Here is a 23,741-nt window from a genome sequence, read left to right on the forward strand (position 1 = left end):
TAAGGTTACCATTCAAATCTCTCGATCTTTGCACTAAGTATCATAATTCTTTACCTATTTGACACTTATTAGTACACTTTGGGTCTTTTTTGCTGAAAAGGTTTTCAAATAATCCAGACCTTAAAAACAGAAGACCTACTTAATTGACGAACACCAGCTTTTCACCTCTCTGATAATGGTTCTAATGAATTAATTTTTCGACAACAATAATTTTTGACCTTTTTGAATAAATTGCTGGTAAGTACGAAAATATATTTACTTGGTTTAAGAATGAGTTCACATAAGAGCTGTGTTTTTTTTTAGGAATTAAACATTGAGTTTATGCTGATAGACCAACCTCATTATATAAGTACATGATTGAATGGCTTCACTTTCTTTGGCACCTTTTTTTCATTGGGTGATCACATCACTATGTAAGAAAATGAGACTGTTAATCCAAGATATTTATGAATATCATTAAGGGGACTCTATATTTATGATTACTCAATACAGATTTGTAATTTTTCTCTTCCCCCCACTCCGAACCCACCTGACGTAACTTGTCTCGATGGTGTGATTCAAACATGGTGTGTCTTTTCAAACCTTTTATATTATGTTCATGTAACCTTTGGACTCACATGTAATATATGTATTTACAAATAACTCACACATGTTTTTAGAATAACTGCATATTGTCATTTCTCTGTAAAAAAATGTAAATATAATTTTGATATGGATTACAGCCTTGAAAACGACCAGGGGTCGAAACACGTGTCGGCTGTTCCACATATTAAAAAGAATTTCTGCAACTTTTGAACTCTTATCTCATGAATGATCTTGGCATCCCTTTCTTTGGACTTTATAACTCAAAGGGTTTGAGCACAGGACTTGATGACCTTCCCAGTTTTTCATTACATTAAGTACCAAATACAGAGCTTTTTGGGAAGCTCTGTGGGAGGTTTTTTCTGCAGCCAACCATTTTCTCAGTGTTATTGATTTGGATCATAATATTCTATTGTTAAGCTACCATAAGAGTGGCCAATAGCGCACATACTATATACGTTCCCACATCATACAGATAATGATTTACACATGTCCCACATGACAATAACCCTCGCATGCATGCACTGTCAATGAGTTGGAAGGGGAGGCAAAAAACAGAAACTGAGGACACCAAGATGGAAACGCAACACATTTGCTGCATGCAGGGTATCACTGGCATCACACATTAGCCTGTGAGTGGCATGTCCAATACACATACATGACACATGCCAGCACACAGATGGCATGTAGCCTAGCCATGGTACATTTGACAAGTACAGGCATATGTCAGTGAATGAGTACTGTCACCCATCCATGTGAGATGGACATGATGAGATGAAAAATGCTAAATAGTGTGACAAAATATGCATGTGCCACACACTGCAACACATCCAGTGTACAATAATACAGTGATTGCAGGCAGATGTACACATCAATGGTTGGTCACTTAAACATGACAGGAAACAACTATCATGTTCCACATTCAAACAGGCCCCAAAAATTAATGTGAGCAGGCCAATACTCAATCTGGCTGAATGATCTAATCATTCACATAACAAGGTAACAAATGTAGGCCAATGTGGGGTGTAATCAATGACAAGGTAATCAATGACAGAAGCATGTCACATATGTGGCATGAGGGCTGAAAAATGCATTGCAAAAATGGGAGAATTGAAACAAATAGCCTGAATGAACACTGAAAAATTCAGAACAATGTTGTTGCAAGATGACAGTTCAAGGGCAACTGCAGTAATGTGGCACCAATTGGCTACTGTGGGCAGAAGGGATGCTGTCATACCCAAATCCAAGGCCGCTGAATGTTTTGGAGGAAGCATATGGGTGACCCATACCACTCAGGAGTACACACCCTCACCTGACACTCAATCAGAATCCATCACCCAAACAACATACACATGGATTACACAAACATGCATGGCCACTCACCGGACAATGCGTCGTAATCTGGTAGGTCTCCCACGCCTTGGATCTGTTCCTCTGTGACGAAGGTTCCAGCAACAGACTCATGTTCAGTGAGTTGGTTGTCCTCTGGTGGAGACCTACCGCCAGTCACCAGAGTAGAGGCATGATTTGAGGCGAGCTTGTTCTTTGCTCTGCGTTTCAGGTCATTCCACCGCTTGTAGCAATCATCAGCTGTGCGCCTCACAAATCCAAGGGCACTAATGTGGTCCGCGATGGTCTGCCAGTGTGCTCTACGTTGACCAGGTGTGGTCTTGCACCCTGCAGTCACCACCATTTTGCGGCTATGTGCTGACACATAGGCCACAAGTGCATCAAGTTCAGCACCATTAAAGCTAGGCTTCGTTGACGTGCCGGAGTGTGTAGCCGTGTCCGGGGTCTAAGCCTGTAGTGCCAGAGCACCCTTCTTCTTCTTTTTCAAAGGTGGTGCAATAGGGGAAGAAGCGCAGGTGGAATGGGTACTAGAAGTGTGCGAAAGCACAATGACCATAGGTCTTGGTGCAGGCATTGGCTGCAGAGTGATGTTTGCAGGGCCAACGTCGGTTTGATGGACCTGGACCGACACTGTCCCGGCTGGGAGACTCAGAGCTGGGGTGGATAGAGCTGCAGCTGCCCCTGCAGCCTCCCCACCCTGCCTATTTGGGGCAGCAGATGACATTGCTGCCCCAGATCCACGTGGCCTGGTGACAGCAACTTGCACCGCCACACGTGGCTTAGACTTGCTGACCTGGAAGTCAGCCTGGGAGTCATCCATTGCCGGTTCAGGTGCCAAAATGGGCCGGTCCACCAAGGGCTGAGCTGGGATGGTGTCAGCTACATTTCCCACAACCAAGGGGGGGGCATGGGTGTCCCTGATTGGTCCTCCACACACGGGGGTCTGGGAGCACCCTGCAAATCCTGGCCACGTCCCCTACCGCACCCACCACACCCACCTTCTGGAGATCGGCCACCTTTGCCTCCCTTACCGCTTGGTCGCCTCCCAACCTTGGCACGGATGTTGTTGTGCGTATGGGAGTTGCAGTAAACAATTGTCCTGGGCAATTGGGGTGAAAGGGGTAGGGTACTAGATGGAATTCATACCCAATTGCTCTGGCAAGGCTGTATGTGACCCCTGGGGGAAGATGATGGGTCACGCAAACGCACAGGCACCCCAGAAACAAAAGCACACGTGCACACAACCCCTGGTAGACCACATGCGTGGAAAAATAGACCCGTACTACGCTGTGGTACCCAGAAACACAAAAATAAGTGTATGCGTGTTTCACGCAGCCTACAAAGACCAGTGAAGGGGTATGCGACACACAGGGGCAACCACAGTTGGGAAATATGTGCACGACTCACCGTCTGCCTTGAAAAAGAACATGAAAAAGACGCACGTATGCTCGTAGGCAACACCCCCGCCAAAGGAAGAAAAGAACGCAGTCTGAGGAAACAGGGAGTACGAACTGGAAACGTTGTGAAGTAATTGCGTGTGAACCGACAAGAAGTACAAGATACACCCCCTCGCTCTCCACAAAAAGCACGTACAAGGAAATAGCATGATACACGTACCTTTTAAGCCAGCCCACACGTGAAAAGTCACTTACACGCTTACACGCTAAGGCCCTTTCCTCCAATAGCACGGTGAGATGCAGTTTTCTCACGTGCTGATTCACTATGCACCAGTGTTGTGGGCAACGCCGGCGCGTAACGTCACTGACGTGCTTACGCGCTAAGGGCCTTTCCTCGAATTACACGCTGACGTGCAATTTTTTCACGTGCCAAATCACTCCGTATCAAGCTGGCCACGCGAATACACACGGAAGGCCACGCTCCTGCCCAAAAGGCCATTTTCCTGCCACCAAGAGCCCCGAGCACGCTCCCACCAGCCATCTGCTGCTGTCTGCCTGCTGCCCATGTGCCCTGCTATTTGGTGCCTGCACGTCAGCCATCTGCAGGGGTCCAGTTGCTGTGTCCACCCCTGCTGGAACAGAAGACTCCCGACTGGGATAACATTACTCCACAGCCCAGCCCCAGGACCCAGTTGCCCACACACGCCTGCCTCGGGGGTCACCATGTCGGGGCAAACACCATCTGAGACCACTGGCGACCCCCAGTCAGAGAGGCAGAGGGCCAACAGCTTCAGTGAGAAGGAAGTTGATGTCCTGGTGGAGCATGTCCTGGGGCATTATGATGCCCTCTTAGGAACATCATTCGCCAACAAGGAAGGACGGTTGAGTATCTGGGAGGATGCAGTGGTTGCCATCAACGCGGAGGAGGTGGCAACCCGCGACATCAAGCACGTCAAGGAGCGCTGGGAGGACCTGAGGTCCAGGACCCTCTACAAGGCCCGGCGCCTCGTGCAGAGGGGCCGGGGCAGCATGAGTAACATCCAGATGAGGGTCCTGGAACATGTAGCCCCAGCGCTCCACGCCCAGATCCTTCAGAGGCAGACCCGTCTGGAGTTGAGCGGTAAGTGGGAAAGCATTGATGTGTGAGACAGGGCATGTTGCAGTGTGCTGGTAGTCTGATACTTGCCTGTATGTGTGACATAGGCCATGTATGGATGGGTGTGTGCAGGGACACCATGGTCATGCACCAGTAATGTGTGAACCACATGGATGGTGCATGTGTTCCAATGCAACATGGGGAGCTGTATGCGGAATGCACACATGAATGCATGCCAGTCTCTGTTCTTGGACATGGAGGGGGGGTGAGGGATGGGTGATGCTGTCATGTACATGTATGGTGCACATGTGTGTGTGTCTGAGAAGTGTGTGTGTGTGACTTTGAAACGCCATGGTGGCAAGTCACACGAGTTGGTGGCAGATCACTCTCTTTGGCAGGGCCCTCTCTCTGGAACAGCCTTCCTGCCTCCCTGAAACTCGAGGAGACCCACCTCCGGTTCCGGAAACACCTCAAAACCTTCCTCTTTGCTTCTGCTTTCTCTCCTCCCCTCCCTTGCTGAACTCCCGACTGAAATTGCACTGGTTACCTGGCCACCCCTCTGATCTCTGGGCCAGGCCCTGTCAACTGCCCACCTGCACTGCCTCCCTGGCAACCCCTGCACTTGGGGACTGTTTCTGTATCCCTTCAGTCCACTTTCCAGCACATGTCCGCACTTCCTGCACTTGCCTGTTTTATTTTATGTGTTTTATTTATCTTATTTTTTCCACTTCCCATGTACTGCACTTCCCCCTCTCCCTTTCCCCCCCTTGCACTCTTCCTGCCCCCCCTTCCCATGCACTTGCACGATCTGAATGACACCTGGCCTAGTAAGATCGTTATCTGTCCTCCCTTTGTTCCCCCCCTTGCCTCGTCGCGCCTTGAAACACTTGTGTATAGGCGCGTTATTAATGCCATATCATATCATATCATATCATGACACATGTTCGTGATGATGTGTAGATTCACTCATGCAGTGCGGTCATGATTGTATCCACTGTGTCCATCCACTGTGTCTCTGGTGTACAAGCCATGATGCATGACCCTCCGTTGATGTGTGTGCATGGGACCAGTGTGAGCCATGCTGCATGTGAGTTTAAAGTCAACATTTTGGTTAACAGAGGCCCTTATACATGGATGCTGATGTTGATTGTAGGCACCAGGACTGTTTCTGCATGTGTGTTGCGTGCATTCACCCATGTGTTGTGGAGGGACAGGATGGAAGTGACATTTGACAGTGCCACTCATGTCTTATTGCTTCCTGTCTAGGGGAATAGTGTACTGTACTCTGATGCTTGTGTTCTATGTCTCCCTCTACGCAGCGTCAAGTGAAGAAGAGGGCGGAGACGGTGCTGTGGAGCCAAGCGGCGGGGATGCCTCCACCGGGTGGCGACACAAGGCCCAGCCACCCCCCCAGGAATTGCCAACATCTGGGAGCGAGGGGGCTGGTGCTACGTCTGCCACTACGGCTGTAGCGGAAGGGCCGGGTGAGCCCCCACAGGGGCTTGCAATGGCAGAAGACGGTGTGGAGACATCCAGGTTGGTGGTCTCCACAGAGGAGGAGGAGCCCGCTACTGAGCCGCACATGGGGCCTGGTGGGGTTAGTACCACTGGTGCAAGTGGTGCAGTCCAGGGCCAGGGTCAGGAGGCAGCACAGGTCACCGCAGAGGGGCCTGTGCATGTCGCTGTCCTTTACCCTGTGACTGCACCACCAGGCACCAGCAGGGATGCCCCGTCCCAGGCCCGTCCGCAGGTAGGGGGGAGTGCCACATCATCTGCCTCTCCACTACCTGCAGACGAGGGGTCCCACGACCGTATGGGCTCCGTCCTGGTTGGTGTCGCGTTTCGCATGCGTGAAATTCGTGATGACGTGGTGGCTTCCTGGGCGGAGCACGCACGTCATCACGAACAGCTGCGTTGCGGCATGGCACTGTTGGGAGGGGCCCTGGTCGGTGGGTTCCTACATGTGTCGCGCACTCTGGCGGACTTCTCATCCTCTGTGTAGACTATGTGCCAGTCGTTCTCTGAGCAGTCTTCCGGCCGAGATTCCACCAGGGCCCCCTGTGGACCTGGCCTGACCAACACAGCCAGCTTGGTGGAGATACCATCCCTGCCACAGTCGGGAGTCGGCTGTCCAGCAGGGGTGGAGACCCCAACAACTGAAGTCCAGCAGATGGAGGATGTGCAGGCATCGAACAGGGCACATGGACAGCAGCAACAGCAGCAACAGCAGCAGGCTTCAGGTGGGAGCAATGATGGCTTGGGGCCATCGACATCAGAGGGGCAGGCATCGACCAGAGGACAGGAGAACCCTGGAATGTGGCTGCGGTTGGGCCAGCGCAAAGATGTGGAGCGGCAGCGGGCGGAAGAGGCGTGGCTCACCATGGTCAGGGCGGAATTCTCCATGTGTTGGGCATTGAGGCGGGCAGAGTACCTCGAGGCAACTCGCAGGGAGTTGGAACAGGCCATGAGTGCATCCCTGCAAGACCTCGGGGCCAGGGCAAAGGCCAGCCTCCGGGACATCGACATGGAGTTCGATGATGCCCTGGCCCGGGACATCACAGGGTGAGCCGCAAGACTTGCCCGCCGCCATTGTATATAGTTAGATAGTGTTAGGTTTCCTTTGTTCTTCTTTTAATTTGGAGTTAATGGACATTGCTCCACTTCGTGTGTATGTAGTTTTTTCTTCCTAGGACTTTTTTGTAGGTTTCCTTTTGTTTGTGGATCATGGACCATTTGGACTTACATTGTATATAGTTGCAGACTTGTACATACTTTCTTTTCCTATATTCCCATGGATCAATGTTTTTTTTTTTAATTTGGATTATGTTTTTATTATGGACATTGGCAATGGACCACTTTTTTATTCTACGTGATTTTTCTTTTTTTTAACTTCATTGGATTTACAATAATTCTTTTCTACTTCGGTCATTGTGCATTGATTTTCAGTTCACCATTCATAAAGTCAGTTCTTTATGTTTTTAATACATTTTTTTTTACTTCAGAATTGGTGTTGTGTTCTGTAATTGGTTTTGTGCATGTCTCATTGAACATTTTCTCAGTCTCGTGTTGCCACTGTGTGGCTACGTTGTACATTCCTGCATGTGCATGGTGGTTCATTTCATCTATCATGGCATGGGTAATTTGGGAGTGGGTTCTGTGGATGGTTCATGCTTGGATTGGGGGGCAAGGGGGATTAGGGTTGGCTTTCGGGACATGGGTCTATGTTGTTAGGACATGTGGTTTGTTGGGACATAAGTCTGGGCCTGAGGCTCACTGCTGGGGGGTGGGGGTGCTGGGGGACATGAGTCAGGGCCTGAGGCTCACTGCTGGGGGGTGGGGGTGCTGGGGGACATGAGTCGGGGCCTGCGGGCAGGTGCCCATCACTGCTGGGGGGTGGGGGTGCTGGGGGACATGAGTCGGGGCCTACTGGCAGGTGCCCATCACTGCTGGGGGGTGGGGGCGCTGGGGGGCATGAGTCAGGGCCTGCTGGCAGGTGCCCACCACTGCTGGGGGGTGGGGGTGCTGGGGGACATGAGTCGGGGCCTGCTGGCAGGTGCCCATCACTGCTGGGAGGTTGGGGTGCTGGGGGACATGAGTCAGGGTCTGAGGCTCACTGCTGGGGGGTGGGGGTGCTGAGGGACATTATTTGGGGCCTGCTGGCAGGTGCCCATCAATGCTGGGGGGTGGGGGTGCTGGGGGACATGAGTCGGGGCCTGAGGCTCGGTGCTGGGGGACATGGGTTGGTGATCACTAGTGGAAGGTGACATGTGGGCTGGCTGGGGGGCATGCCCATGGTGGATGGGCTGTGTGTGGGACATGCCCAGGGTGCAGGATAGTCCCCTGTGGTGTGGGTTGCCTGCAAGGGCCGTGGAGGGGGTAGAGGGCACACCTGGGAGAACCCACACTGCCAATTCACGTGTGGGACTCCCTGCGCACCCCACTGGATACACGTACCCGCTCTGACAGTGAAATCGCATGTGATACTTCCCGCGTACCCCGGAAATAGACGTACCCTGCTCGCACAGGGCTGATCGCATGTGAAACTTCCCACGCACCCCAGTAATACACGTACCCCGCTCGCACAAGGCTGATCACGTGTGAAACTTCCCGCGCACCCCCGAAATACACATACCCCGCTCGCACAGGCCCAATCATGTGTGAAACTATCCACGCACCCCCGAAATACATGTACCCCACTCGCACAGGCCCAATCGCGTGTGAAACTTCCCGCGAACCCCAGTAATACACGTACCCCGCTCACACAGGGCCGATCGCGTGTGAAACTTCCCGCTCACCCCAGTAATACACGTACCCCGCTCGCACAGGGTAAATTGCATGTGAAACTTCCCGCGCACCCCAGTAATACACGTACCCCGCTCGCATAGGGCCGATCGCGTGTGAAACTTCACACACACCCTAGTAATACATGTACCCCACTCGCACAGGGCCAATCGCGTTTGAAACTTCCCACACAACCCCGAAATACATGTACCCCGCTCGCACAGGGCCTGTGAAACTTAAAGCGAACCCTCGTAATACACGTACCCCGCTCGCACAGGTTCAATCACTTGTGGAACTTCCTGTGCACCTCTGAAATTGACGTACACTGCTCGCACAGGGCCAATGGCGTGTGAAACTTCCCACGCAGCGGGGTACGTGTACTCGGAGGGGTGCACAGGGAGTTTTACAGGCGTTTTCGTGGTTGGGGGCCTGTGTGCCATGTACGGGATTTGCGCGCTGTACATGGCACGGGGAGGGGTTGGGGCGTAACTGGCGCTGCTGCAGGGTCGCTGTGCCACTCTGCGCCACAGATGGTAATGGATGTTGAAATCCATGAATACGCTGTGCGCGGAAATGGATTTGGGCGCACACGGCTGGCGCAGACTGTCGCACGCGCACACTGTGCGCCAGCCGCGTGTGCCACTTGTGCGCTGAATTCTATGAATTACCCCCTTAATTGGAAAGCCCTATCCATGTTCCTAATAGCTTCTGTCTGCTCATGTTGGTCATGCTCTAGCACTTTCTCTACATTCGTTTTATGTCTGTGCATGTGTTTCTCCCTATTTCTCAATCAGAGATTAGCTTCCTTCCTCCAGTCTCTTACAACGTCGAATGCTGCTGGTCGGGCCTTCTTGCCTAGCAATACTGATTCTAGGTGTTCTGTACGTGCTAATTCAAAGCTCCCATTATTAGGCCACTGAAGGTCTGATACACGTCTGATCTGCCTATGCCAAATCGCATTAAACACTATTGTCCCTACACCATACTTTATGTAGTAAAGTATGGTATAGGGGCAATAGTTTCCAAAGATTGTCTACCGTAGTGAAAAAAACTCACTAAACAGGAAGACAATTTCCCAGGCATGGTTAATTCTTACCCTTTTCTTACCCTGGGCGTTTGATCTTGCAAGAGCAACACTCAACCAATATCAGGACTTTTAAGAATCGGGACACGACTCACCTGATCAACAAATTTGTCACTCAGGACGCAATTCGCCCGTATACAGACGCAACCAAGAATCGTTGTGACTGCGTGTCTGGCTCAATCTGCCTCATTCCAGGACCCTCGCCTTGATGCTCTCTGGGCGCTGCTCATCGATCAGGGATCGGCTGTGTACAGATCTGTGGAGGAGTCTCTCATCACTTCTACAGGGGCACCCCGAACACCTTCCGATCCCAGCTCGATGGCTTTGTCCTTGACTAGTTTTTGCCTTCTTCAATTTCAACATATACAATGGAGCATTAGTGGGAAGGTCCCTATTCAGGCGCCATATTTGCTAGGCCAAAAAGACTGCACATGGAAACGAAGGCACAATAACCATATACCAAAGTGACACGTGAGACACATGGTTTGTTTTCCAAACAAGTCTGGTTTATTTCAAAGCATTCTCAGTCGGCCGACTGGGTCTCAGCGCCTCACAACGTGTGTTCCCAGACACCGTGAGATGTGAGAGAGAGCGAACAATGCTCAAGCAGCAATATATATATACATTAGACATAATCTTTACGAAGGCAATTCGATCCGCCCACAAACATGTCGTTCAGGCTAGGGTTCAGTGATTGACAATTAGGACAATTATGACACATTGTGACAAGTCTTCATTCAGTCTAAACATAGTTATTCTAGCAAAGGCAGCAGAGACAGCTTTCTGTTATGGGGAAAATGGACCTCTTAGCTCGGCAAAGATATAATGTTCTTAGCAGAGAAACATTCCTTACTACGTTATCTGTATGTCTCGGTTCACAAGCTAAGGGTCAGATAGTTCTGAAGCAGAAAATTCCACTCCCCGCAAAGGAGCACTGCTAGGAGAATATAATTCATGGGTTAACTGCCTTTACTACAGCATTTGCAAGACAAGCCGGCACCTGGACTACTGATTAGATGAGGCTTCTGCTCTACTTCAAGGACTTAGTGAGAGAGAAAAACAATGTATTTCTGCATTCCTGTCTGTGTTAGTATTTCAGAATTCAGGCCGTGTCCTCACACTGTGTGCAAGTTCGAAGCATTTGCAAAGCGTTTTGACAGAAAGAAAAAAATCAAATGGCCGTCATTTCACAAAATGGACGCCCTCTAGTTACATTGACGATTCTAGGATTGCGATGTTTGTCACATAATGCGATTGGTTTCTGGCCAACATACTATACGTACTATAGGGTTGTTTCAGGTCTAACAACATGGTGAAATGAATTGTGTTGACTGTAGGTGATCCCTTTGCCATAGATCTGCACACCTATGCCCTGGAAAGACACATTGACAGCAATTTCGGTTTGGAAGGAGTGGACGCATTGTGGAACGATGTCTATGAGTGAAGTTTAGCCGCTATGCATGCACTTTGTAAAGACCTGGCCACTTTGCTGCTGTCAATGCTATCGTCATCCACTACGGCGGCATGCATATGGGTTACGTGGCTTGCTTAGATGTGTACCGTCGACTGAGGAGATTGCTGAATATAGTGAAGAAGCTTTTTCCCACTGGCAAGTTGCTTTTCTCATCCATAGAACCACGAAAAGTATGAGGCAATGCTCATGGATGTTGTTCCGAGCCAGACGCAGGAAGGTGTCTCATCAACAGAAGCATGTCCGCTTGTGGGCTGTTCTTCTGCAACAATTACCTCAATTGCATTTTGTTGTCGGCCATTGGTAATGCAATTTCGTTTGCCGGTCTACAGGATGCGGTGAAGAGTTTACTGTAATAATGTGCGCACAAGAAAACACAAAATCAAATAAAAACAAAAAAAAAGGTGTGTCCCTAGAAGCATCTAAAAGAAAAAAAGCCTCTTTTCATAGCCGCCCCTTACAACAAACTCCTAAACTCCTCCTGGCCTGGTTGCAAGTTATTCCCCCACGCCCGCACGCAACACGAAAGCCACATTCGGACATTTGTGATGTCATCTTAGATGTCATGAGTGCTAGACCTTACAGAGCATAGCGGTAGCGCGAGTTATGGTTGCTTAGCTTACCATAACAGGTGAATTTCAGGGTTTTTTCAGTTTTACCTGTAACCATACCATCCCTTTAACAATGTTTTTTTTCAGTGAATATATATATGTATTACATGGCCTGCGGTAGCAGGCATGTAGTTATGGTTAAGTTGTTCAACTCATAGGAAGAGCACTTGTCTGGCAGTGTATAACTTCGCTCCCCCTGATGAATCCTCACCAAAGTTTGCAAAAAAAAAGTATATGGCCCACTGTGAAGTTTTGTGGCAAGGTTGGTGAGGTTTCATCAAGGGGGGGGCAAAGTTATAGGGGGGACCCAAAAGATGTTTTTTTTTCTCCATAGACACAATGGAGAAAAATGTTTGCTCACGTCCACAGCTCAAACCGCTGGATGGATTATCACCAAATTTGTGGCAGGAGCGGCGGGTTGGTCCCGAAAGCGTGCTTTTGTAAATTTGTTCTATATCTGTCCAGTAGGTTTCTTTAAAACAGGCAAAATGTAAGTCCCAATTAGTGATATCTTTCACTCTGCGAACAGGACTCTGATTGGTCCGGTGGACTGCGTGGTGTCTGCGAAATCCAAACCGACCGCTGATTGGCTGGTGAAAAGCATGATGTTCGTCATATTTTTTCAAAATGCCTGCCATGTTGTATCCACGGATATCCGCAGATAATAGCGTATAGCGCAGTGGCTAACACGGCTGGGAAAATGTTCTGGGCCATTCAGTGTTGGGAAGAGGGGCTAGGAAGGGTGGGGGAGTGAAAAATGGTTGATGTGATGTATTGGTTTAGGTGAAAGAAGAATGTGCAGAGCGCGGCAGCCTCTAGACACTGCGGCAGTCTGTAGACAGGACCTCGGCCAAGCACCTTATCTGGTGACTGCAGGCAGGCTTCATTAGTGAAGGGGAGTGGAATGTAGATGGTACAATAATGTTAGGCTGTATTATGCTGTGGTGGTTGTGGCCAACCCCTAGACTCTTGGGTGCATGGCCATAGGCCATGCACCCAAGTGTCTACCCACTGGTTGCAAGTACTGTAATAGTATGTGTACAGAAATGCACAGGGCCTCGAGCAGCTGGCTTATGTGTGTGGATGGTGACCACTGGCCAGATTTTTGGGTGCATGGCTGTATTATGCTGTGGTGTTTGTGGCCAGCTACTAGACTCTTGGTTGCATGGCCAGAGGCCATGCACCCAAGATTCTGCCCACTGGCTGCAAGTACTGTAATAGTGTGTACAGAAGTGGACAGGGCCTCTGGTGGCTGGCTTAAGTTTGTAGGTTGTGGCCACTTGCCAGATTCATGGGTGCATGCCTGTATTATTCTGAGGTGGTTGTGGCCAGCACCTGCACTGGCAGCAAGTACTGTAATAGTATGTGCACAGAAGCGGAATGTGGCTATAGGAAAAAAAACATTTCTATAGTATGTGTACAGGAGTGTATAGACCAGGCCTTTGGGCAGACTGTTTATGTGGTGAGTGCAGGCAGGCTTTATTAGATTAGGGGAGTGGAATGTAGATGATAGAGGGATGTTCGGATATGTTAGAAATAGGCCATACATTGAAGAATCTAGGCACTGTCAAAATGACTGCACTATCATACGGCCATGCAACCAAGACTTTACCCACAACTATTGCAGTAGCTAGCGTTCGGTGGCCAGTTTCAGAAGCATGTTTGGGATGATATGGTGATTGCATGAGGGATTCTTACAGTAGGGGAGTGGAGTCTGCATGCTATAGTGATATTGGCATTGGGGAAAAGAGGGCTGGTGGGCTACTTCAATATATGCAGATGGTGTTAAAATTGGGACAGTAAGGATTACTTGTGTGTGGGTTGTGGCTACTGGCCAGATTATTGGGTGCATGGAGGTATTATGCTGTGGTGGTTGTGGCCAGCCCCTAGACTTGTGGGTGCATGGCCGTAGGCCGTAGGCCATAGGCCATGCACCAAATAGTCTAGGGGTTGGCCACAACCACCACAGCATAACACGGGCATGCACCGAACAATGTGCCCACTGGCATAAGCATTGCACAAACATGTGTATAGAAATGCAATTTGCCCATTACAAAGAAGCATGACACCAATAAGTGTATACTTACTATACATACCATTGAAGCACTGTATACTTTTTGGAACACAGTGATAGAATACCATTGAAGTGGAAATAGCACTTTTGAATATTGTGCCACTGCAGGCACACATTCTGTTTGTTGTATGTGGAAATGCAGCAGTGATCTTTGTTTTTTTGTCTGTGAAAAAAACAGCATACCATGTTACGGAAGGTACTTCATAATGTTGTATTGCACACAGTTTCACATATTGATGTACTTTATAGACCCTCATAATTAGTACAAGTACTATGCGTCAAACAAGTTTACTGTGCAATGTGCTCAGTTCCTGTGTTCGGTTGCGTAATCATTGTGTCTGCGAAAAAAAAAAATCCATGCAGGATAAAAAAAAAAGCCTAGTACATCCATTTAACGGTAGGTACCACACTATGTTTTAGTGAGGTGTGCAGTATATTACAGACATTTTTAAGGTGCACAACTATGTGGTTTTGCTGCCACAAGCACTGTTTCAGTAGGAGGAATTGAAATGGTAGATGTGTTTTCATTTTTGGAAGTGGTGGTGGTATGGTTGCAGTAAGATACCACTTGGCGTATTCTAACAGTTTCTCAATTTTCAGTTTTCAACACTATTCATTCATGCACTTTGATTCCTGTTGGTGTATTACAAGTAGTGTACTATTGAAAACTAATACTGCAGTTGTGTGGGGGCAGTTAAAATACCTGTTGGCGTATTCTAACTGTTGCTAGTTTCACAGTCCTTGACGGTATCTTTTGAAGCACTTACATTCTTTGAGGTGGATTTTAGCAGTTTGAACACTGGAAGTAACATTGTAGTACTGTGGGTGTACTGAGGTACCATTTGGCGTATTCTGACTGTTGATACTTTACGAATTTTGAAGGGGATGTCTATAAGAACTTTTATTTTTGCTGGTGGTTTATAACTTTTGTAGTAATGGAAAGTAATATTGCAGTATTATGGCAGCAGTTAGATACCAGTTGGCGTATTCTAACTGTTCACAGTTTCACAGTTTTGCAGGGTATATTTTGAAGCACCTTCATTCCTGTTGGTGGATTTAAGTTTTTCACTATTGCGAAGCGAGTTTGCAGTATTAAGGGTGCAGTTAGATTCCACTTGCCATATTGATTGCAGTGGTATGGGCACGGTTAGAAAGTAGTTGGCATATTGTAACAGTTGGAAGTTTTACAGGTTAGTGAGGACAGTTTGTAGACCCTCATACATTAGTATGTGTTTTCCACAGTTGTTGTTTCTGTATCTATAATCATTTGGTCATTGGGGAAAAAAACTGTATAGCAACACAACTCATGCGCCAACTGCTGTGAAGGTTTTCTTGCCAAGCGATACTTGGCCGGGTGGGAAGCTAGTAAGCTTGCAGTTGTTTTTGTAACATCTGTGTTGTACCTTAAAAGCATTACTATTATGTACAAGCTATGTGAGTGTATGTGTAAGGTGAAACGATTGTCTGAATTGCAAACAGCATATAATATGCCATGATATGCATTTTGCACCAGCTGCTAAAATGGAATGGATGCACAATTTTGTATAGATACATACAAAAAGCGCTCATTAGTGTGTTGATCCTGTGCCACATGGTTGCAGAGAGTGCATGTATGTTTCCACATATATAACATCTGGAAGATTTCATTTATAGGTATGTTTTTGCTTTCGAGCACTTGCAGTTGCAGTAAGTACTTTAGAAATTCTTGAGGATCTTCTTTTTTTTTAATGGTGAATTGCACCATTCCCGCACATTAGTCCAAGTCTTGCCTTGTTCCTGAGACACTGTAAGTGTTGTAAGGATTATTTATTGCATTTCTATGAAGGAGGAGAATTTGCAAACACAACTGGTCTGCTCCGTTCAAGTAAATGTTTCAACAATTGGTGGCAATTGGAACAGAACATTGATTGCTACATTTGCATAGCAATTCACACCTGTTGTGTTGGAAAATTTGAATGGACTTGACAGTTCTGTGTCTGTGTCATTTGCTAGAGCTACACTTGTGTTTTTAGATGACGTTGTTCTCTTTCTTTGTGATGTTGGATGTGCATTTGCATTTGCACTGCATCCTTTTGTGGTTCTGCTAGCTCAAAAAGTTACAAAAAGTCTCTAGATCGCCAGGGGCATGGTCTAGGACCTCTGCAAGGTTGACGTTTTGCCGTAAAACACCTTGGATTGCTCAAAGAAACATGTTTTAGGTATCTGGAGGCCCAGACAGTGTACGCAAATAAGAAGCAATGCTCAGAATTTTACTTACTGTGTAATAATTAGCTAATAATGCATCGCTTACTACATACTTGTACTACTACACACAAAACATAAAGAGACCACAATGCATACACATATGGGGCAGATACAGGGAAAGGAAAGTAAGCAAAAAAGAGGCAGTATCACTAGAAACTGTGTATAACCTAAAAGATTATCTTCATGCACAGAAAGGATTTCTGTTTTTCAGGACTGCTTCCTCCCCTATGTTTATGCATCATATGATGCGACTGAACACTAAGGAAAGTATTGTAAGAACATATGAGAATGGCAAAGTCTACAAATAAAGTACCTTTTGAATTTTCAGTCTCTGACTGTCAGTGAAGAAACCCACTTGGCCTAGATATGTCAATGAACAAAAAAGAAGGGTCCAGACATGTGATGTCATCAGTGAAAATGTTGCATATGCCTGTGTAAACCCCCTGTCCTGCTATAGCGCACTTCCTTCCCTTCTTTTGTTGTTCTGCAGAGTGACTCCTGGGTACCCTTGCCACTGTGGTGTGAGAGACTAACTTGCCTTTTGGTTTGCACCAGTGGTCCCCTTTTTGTAGTGTGGCTAAAGGAAGGGGGGTGACAAGAAAACATGAACCTAGGCAAAAAAGGGGGTATAGCAACTACTGTTGGTGTTCTGTAGTTATTGTGCTGTGTTAATATTGTACAGCTTCAGTGCCGCTGTATTTGCCCTATGGGTCCCCGCAGCTTCCGCTTATGTTCCTGTGCTTTCTAGCTACATAGGTGTCCTTATTTTGTGGCACTAGAACTTTGTGATAGTCCTCCTCTTCATTTTATTTACTTGTGTGATGGTATCATTGTGGTCATAGTATGTGCAACAGGGGACACAAAGTTAAGGAGGCTTTAGCTGAATTCCAGGGTTTTGTTGCATTAAGTTCTCACCTTAACATCCTGTGGGATGTATTTACCCATGCATCCGAGCCCTACCTCAAAACGGTGCAGTACTGACATGGAAAACATCATGATGGCCAGAGATTCCCAGAAAATGCACAGGGAAATGCATGAAGAATAGGCTGCCACTCATTTTTGCCGATGTTATGGGCACACAAGGACACTGCCTAAAACCACCAGTGGACTACCCACACAGTAGTCTGAAACCATTGGGAATGGCAATGCTGATTGCCAAAAGCAAACCCATAACTGTTGGGAATTCATTTTCTTAAATCCCAAAAAGGGGTGCAGTACCAGTACTCACCACTATCCAAAAGCCGGCGTTTTAAAACAACACCAGATTTTACTTTTTGTAGAAAGCTGAATAAATGAACCCAAAACATGCCAAAGAAAGACATTTTAAGAGGTGGATCCAATGTAAAGTTATATTCTGAAGTGACTTGAAGGTTTATAACAAGACTGGCTGAGCTGTGGATTTCAGCAGTTTAAGTAAATTTGGACTGAAAGACACTACAAATCTAAATGTTTAAAAGAAATGAGTGACCTACTTTGAGTGTCACATAGGTTGCAATTGTTTAAATGTCATAGTTTTAAACTTAGAATCAGCATCCTAGCTGCATATGTAAAAAAATGTCTTGACTTAAACTGGGTAACAAAAAGTGACATTTTATCTGAAACCTGGCTTAAGGAACTGAATTCTGCCTGGCAACTACCCCCCATCAGGAGTGAAACTTGAGTCACAGCTGTGTTCCCAGGCTTATCTGCCTTTTGCTGGCCACACTAAGGATATGCCATCTCTCTGATAATTGAATTAAGGGGAGCCCCTACAGAATACAGGAGCTCTGAACAAAGCCCTGTCCTGACCCAGGCAGATGTCGTAAATGTAGCTTCCTCCTGGAAGGACAAAGGAGGGGCACTGCCTGTGAGAGCAAGCTGGCTTGTCAGAACTGGAAAAACCAGAAATTCAACCTTGTGCTGGGGGAAAACCACACCCCTTTGGGGCCAGAACATAACTCTAAAAAGATGAATAACTCATAGAGCGGACATGTGAAAATTTTATAAATGATACCATAATTCTTGTGATTTTTCTGCCCACATTTTAAGAGGTTTTTAGAACCGGTGGCATGTTCAGGGGGGTTTTAGCGGAAAAGAGGATATTACTCAAAATGTGTGCATGTGAAAAATCTGACACTTCATCAACTAATGTCCATACTCCTTGCGCACATGTGTGTAAATTTGGGGTAATGTCCGGTATTGCAAACCAGTTAAAAAGTGCAAAATATTGCCATTTCTGAATGCAAGCTCCCAGGAAGAGCAGAGTTTGAACAGGGGATACCTCCTGTGATATGTGAGGGGTGCATATGATTTTAAAACAATATGTACCTCTGCAAATATGTATTTGGTTCAAATCTAGATTTGTGTGTAAATTGACAGGAGGAGTGGACTTTCTGCAGGCTGTAAAATGACATCACTCTGACACAACTTAGCTCCCCCAATCAGGGGAGAAATGAAAGCTTGGCCAATGATAAGTGGAGAGGGGTAGAGCCTAGTGATGCTGCACACACACCCATTTCAAAACACATAAAAGCAGAGAGACAGGACAGATAGGGACGTTCAAATCCATTTGCAGCTGGAAGCTCTGCCGGGAAAATCCATACTTTACCTCCATCAATCTCTAGAGAAAGCTGTGCAGAAAGATCCAGACTTTAAATCCCTCAATCTTCAGAATCCAGAGAGAGAGCAGACCCAGATCACTGTGAAGTGCAGAGACCAGAGTCCAGTCTAAAACCTGACCAGATCCGTGGCGAGGCCCATTTCATTCAAGAATATAGTGTGAGTACCTAGCAAACTGTGCAGAACCAATCTCTTAGTTAAAATAATATAATTCAATCCTATTTTAATATAAGTAGAACTGTCTCCTAACTGTCACCTGTCATTTGCAAAGCTGTCACCTGTCATTTTCTAGTTGCAAGCTGCACTTGTCTTTTTGAACTTTAAAATTTTAAATCTGAAAAACGACCTTTATTTAATCGCTCATATCTCCGTGACCGTTTGTGCTAGAGACTTGCAGTAACTTTCCTCTGAAAGCTGGGAATCGTGGCTTTTCTACGAACCTAGAACCGCATTCCTACCCCCTATAATTGTGCCCAATCGTGAAAAACGCACCCGCGAATTTTACCGCGATTTGCAAATTTCTTCACGTGTAAAAATCTGCTGCTGCTTGCCTTCCATTTGCCAGAAATTCGTTTAACCTGCTAATCATCCCTGAATCATTGCAAGAGTGAGCCTGGACTAATATTAACTAGATACCACTCACCCTGAACCTCTAGAGGGAATTAAAAGCATTTTAGCATATTTTTCACTTTATTGCCAGCACATATAAAAGCATTTTGCCTGTGTTTTAAACTTCTGTAGTCTAAGCTTGCTGGGGTGAACTGAATCACATTTGATTGCATTTCTGAGAACTGTGTGCTTTCCTTCCATTTCCTTGCATTGCATCAAGGGGGGGAGGGGACTGCCAGAGAAAAGTGATTACATTGTTTTGTTGAAATCATATTGAGTATTTTCTATACTGCATTTCATTCATTCAACCTTGCATTTCCTTGAACCCTATAAAGCATTCTCTTCCACATTATTCTTCTGTCCCTATTTACCAGTGTGCTATCTTATCCATTTCATGTCAACTCCTTAGTGATTATAAAGAAGTGTGCTAGTGCCAGATTCTCCGTTGTTAATCTTTATCATATCAGATTAAGTGTGATATTCAATTATTAATTTATTATAAAGCGTTATATATATATATATATATATTGTTTAAATTATCAATTAAACCTTTTAACTTGCAAAACAGAACTACTTCTTGGCTCAGTGGGGTCAGGAGGATTCCAAGAGAGGGGTGTTATATAGGGGTAGTCATCCAGAACGTATGAACTGGACATAAAGATATATCAATAAGGGTTTTCATTCAGTATTATAGATTAGGCGTTGACTTAGCTGTAGTGTTGAATTGAATCCTCTTACAAATTGGGGGCTCATGCCGGACGTTTGGGTTAGATCTACCATTTGTGCAGATTAATACAGCGTGCCAGCTGACCAGATACACATATCCGGTCGGATCACCATGCTGTGTTACGCTGTAAAGCACTTCTCAAAGGAACGCTCTAAGAAAAAGTTCTGTTTTGCAAAAATAAAATACAAACTCCTGTAAGTCAGGACAGAGACCAATCTCTAGAATGACGACCTTAGTAGACATGAAAATAGCCAGAGAGCACTTCTTACATAAGTTATTTGTGAGAGGTGAGTGGACTCACCAGGACCAAACAGTCTGGTTGCAGGCCATCACACCCCAAATCACGGAAACAGGGTCAGATACATGGAGAGACCAGGGTCCCTTACATGTGGCCCTGAGTGAACTATATATGTCCTCTAAGGCCAAGGATGAGCACAACAAGATTGCCAGAGTAGCGGCATATTTATATTTACATATGGGAGCCATGCAGGACAAATGTGCTGAAGGCCAAGATCTGGCGAGTAGGCAACTGCTGGCATTACAGAAGGCCCAATCTGAGCTGGACTCTTCTGAGCAGAGGCTGCTCAGGAGCCAGGAGTCAGAAAATGACAGTAGGCAGTATATCATTAAAATAAAAGAGGACATGGATATACTGCAACAGGAAAAGGCTGACCAGGATACTAGATTTCTGGCCCTGCAGAAGGAGCACCGAGACAGTTTGGAATCCTTACTGCAGAGCCAGAAAAAGCTGGAGCAACAATTAGACTTTAACAGGGCATGCACGGAGCAGGTAGCCACCCTGCAAAGTCATCTAGATAGAGTGAAGGTAGAGAGCAACAAGCTGATTTCGAAAGACCTGGATACCCAGGCAGAGTTTGATGAAGAACGCCAGAAAGCTGGTGCCTTTCAAAGGCAGAGGGACGACCTGGCGGCACAAATGCAGGCTCTTAGTCAGGAAAGAGACGCCTTAGGCCAGGAAGTCTGCCATTTAAAAAGAAAAATGGAAGAAAATCACCTGGCCCACCAGGGACTGGGTGACCTCCAAAAAGAACACCAGAACTTGTTAGAGCACACCAGGAGGGTGGAGGATGCTCTAGCAAGAAAGGAGCAGGCCAATAGGGACACAGCTCAGGAGGTAACCCTCCTGCAGCAAAGACTGGCCCAGTGCTCCAGGACCAATCAGGAAACACAGAGAGAGAATGAGGCTCTCTGCCAGCACAATGATAGGCTCCAGCAACAGGTAGCGATGCAGGAGAGACTGATAGAGTCTAGTAAGGCCTTAACTGAGGAACTGAAGGCACAAATGCAGGCTCTTGCATTGCAACAGGGAGCAGGGGCGGATAGAGATGAGGTTCGCTGGGAAAGGGAAGCTCCGGAGCATAACCTCAGGAGCCCTAGTACCAGAGGCCCTCATACCTCTCAGTCACTGGACTCTGCCACCCCCATATTCCCTGGCGCACATGAGCACTGGGCCACAGGGATGGCAGACTACTATCCAGACAAAAGCATGGGGCTCATAGGCCAGTACCACCCAGGAATGGAGGGGTGGGCATCCAGGTATGGGCACCCAAGTACAGTACAGTTCAGTGGGGAACCCCAGGAGAGTAGGCCCCTTAAGGGCATCCTGAAAACCTCTGCCCAGTTAGGTAAGTGGGGGGGGTACCCAGCAAATCCTGGCAGCAAGGAGGGATCTGAGGACTCCTCTGAGCACCACAGGAAACAGGAGACCAGGTCCCCACATTCTGCCAGCCATTCCCAGGCTCGCAGAATCCGGGAAAACCTGGAAGAACAGACAGGAACCTCTGGGAGCAGTGCCTCTGAGTCAGAGGATGAATGGACAAGGGTTACCCGAACCAAAAAGGCCAATAAGGCAAAAAGGGCCTTGCTTAAGGACCCCTTAAAGCAGATTAAGGCGATCAGGAGCGTCATCACGCCTTACCATAGGAACGCTAAGTATTCTGTTTGGGAGCACTTAGAGTTGTTTGAGAAAATGATGGAGACTTTCCATTTGAAGGACAGCCAAAACTGTATTCAATATGTAAAGTGGACCTTCTCCCCGGAATACTCCAGTTTCTTTGCGGGGCTGGAGGACCAAAATCATTTAAGATGGTCCACCTATAAGGCGGCCATCTTGAAACATTTTTCCATTCATAGAAATCCTCAAGAGGCTCGCAAGGCAGCCTACAATTTGCAATGTGGGGAGGATCAGGCCCCACAAGAATTTGTGCAAGAACTGAAACGTGCTTTTGCGCAGACCACCAGAAGGGTGCGCACAGACAGTAGAGAATTCATTAATACATTTTTTCATGCCTTGCCCAAATACATAATGACCCAGCTCGTGAGGGATTTTCACGAGAAAAGATCTTTAGACTGGGTCATTGAACAGGCTACCCGGATCTATGAGGTGCAGAAACCGGTAGATAGCAAAAATAATGCCCAGAAAAACCCCAAAGCCAACAGCACCCCTGCTGCTGCCAAGGTGGCAGAGGTAAAGGTCACCCCCGTTTTAGAGTTGGAGATGGGGGGGCCTAAAAACCTACCTGCACCTAATAATGCTAGGCCCAGAAGGTCCTCGGGCCAGTCACAGACAGGGAGCCAGGGAGGCAGCCCCACAAATGGGGTCCCTCGCTCTCCTGATTATGAAAGCCCCCGTTACAAGGGAAACAGACCCATCCTGGGTTATGTGTGGACTCCTCCAGCCCAAGGGGGGAGATCCAGCCAAGAACCTAACCCAGGGAACTTTCCTCCTAACTTCCCACCGGAGGGCAGAAATTCTCTGAATCCTGGGCAGAACTTTTTCCCCAGGTATCCACCCAATTTCCAGCCCCAAAATCCTCCACCCTTCTTTCCCCAATTCCCTGAGCCCAGACAACCTAATCCGGGAGAGGGGAGGCCAAGGGTGGAGGGGTACCCAAATCTTCCCAACCAGGGGTACTACCAAAGAAGGGATAGCTACCCTTCCCGGGATCAGCCCAGGGGAGAAAACAGGACCCCGTATCAGCCTGAGCGGGTTTCCCAGTTAGAGCGCCAGGTTCAAAACATGGCGCGGGATCTGGGTCACATACTGAGGGCGCAGCAGAACCCTCAGATGGGCATGCCGGCACAGAATGCCCCAAACTCTGGACCTGGTACTCCAGAACAATGACGGGGGCAGCACCCCGATAACTCACCGGTTCCCAGGGAGGAGGCACAAGGGGAAGGGGGGTGTAAAGCCTTGGAGGAAGCTTCCTTCCTCACTTGTAAACAGCCCCTGGAAAACCAGGAACCGGAAACAAAATCTCCTGCCCCTGATAGTCTGCCTCCTAAGGAGCAGAGGGGGGGTAGGAGAAACAAAAGACCCAAACAGACACAGTTTAAGGAGGAGGCACAGATCTTCCAATTTGAGGGAGAGGGATCCTCAGAGGATCCTGGGAAAAGGATCTTCTCCTTCAGAGAGGGGGGAACTCCTCCCAAAGAAAAATGGGTCCCTAGGGATGCAAATCCAGACTGGGGAGATGTGGAGACTGAGCTACCGCCGCCCACCATCTCATCCCAGAACCAACAGCAAGAAAATCCCCTGGTTCAAACCCATCCTGGTGACTGCCTCCAAAAAGGGGGGGCGGCCTAAAACCGGAGCC

Source organism: Ambystoma mexicanum, chromosome 12 (assembly GCF_040938575.1).
Source record: "Ambystoma mexicanum isolate Mex_15411 chromosome 12, UKY_AmexF1_1, whole genome shotgun sequence".
NCBI classification, from domain to species: Eukaryota; Metazoa; Chordata; class Amphibia; order Caudata; family Ambystomatidae; genus Ambystoma; species Ambystoma mexicanum.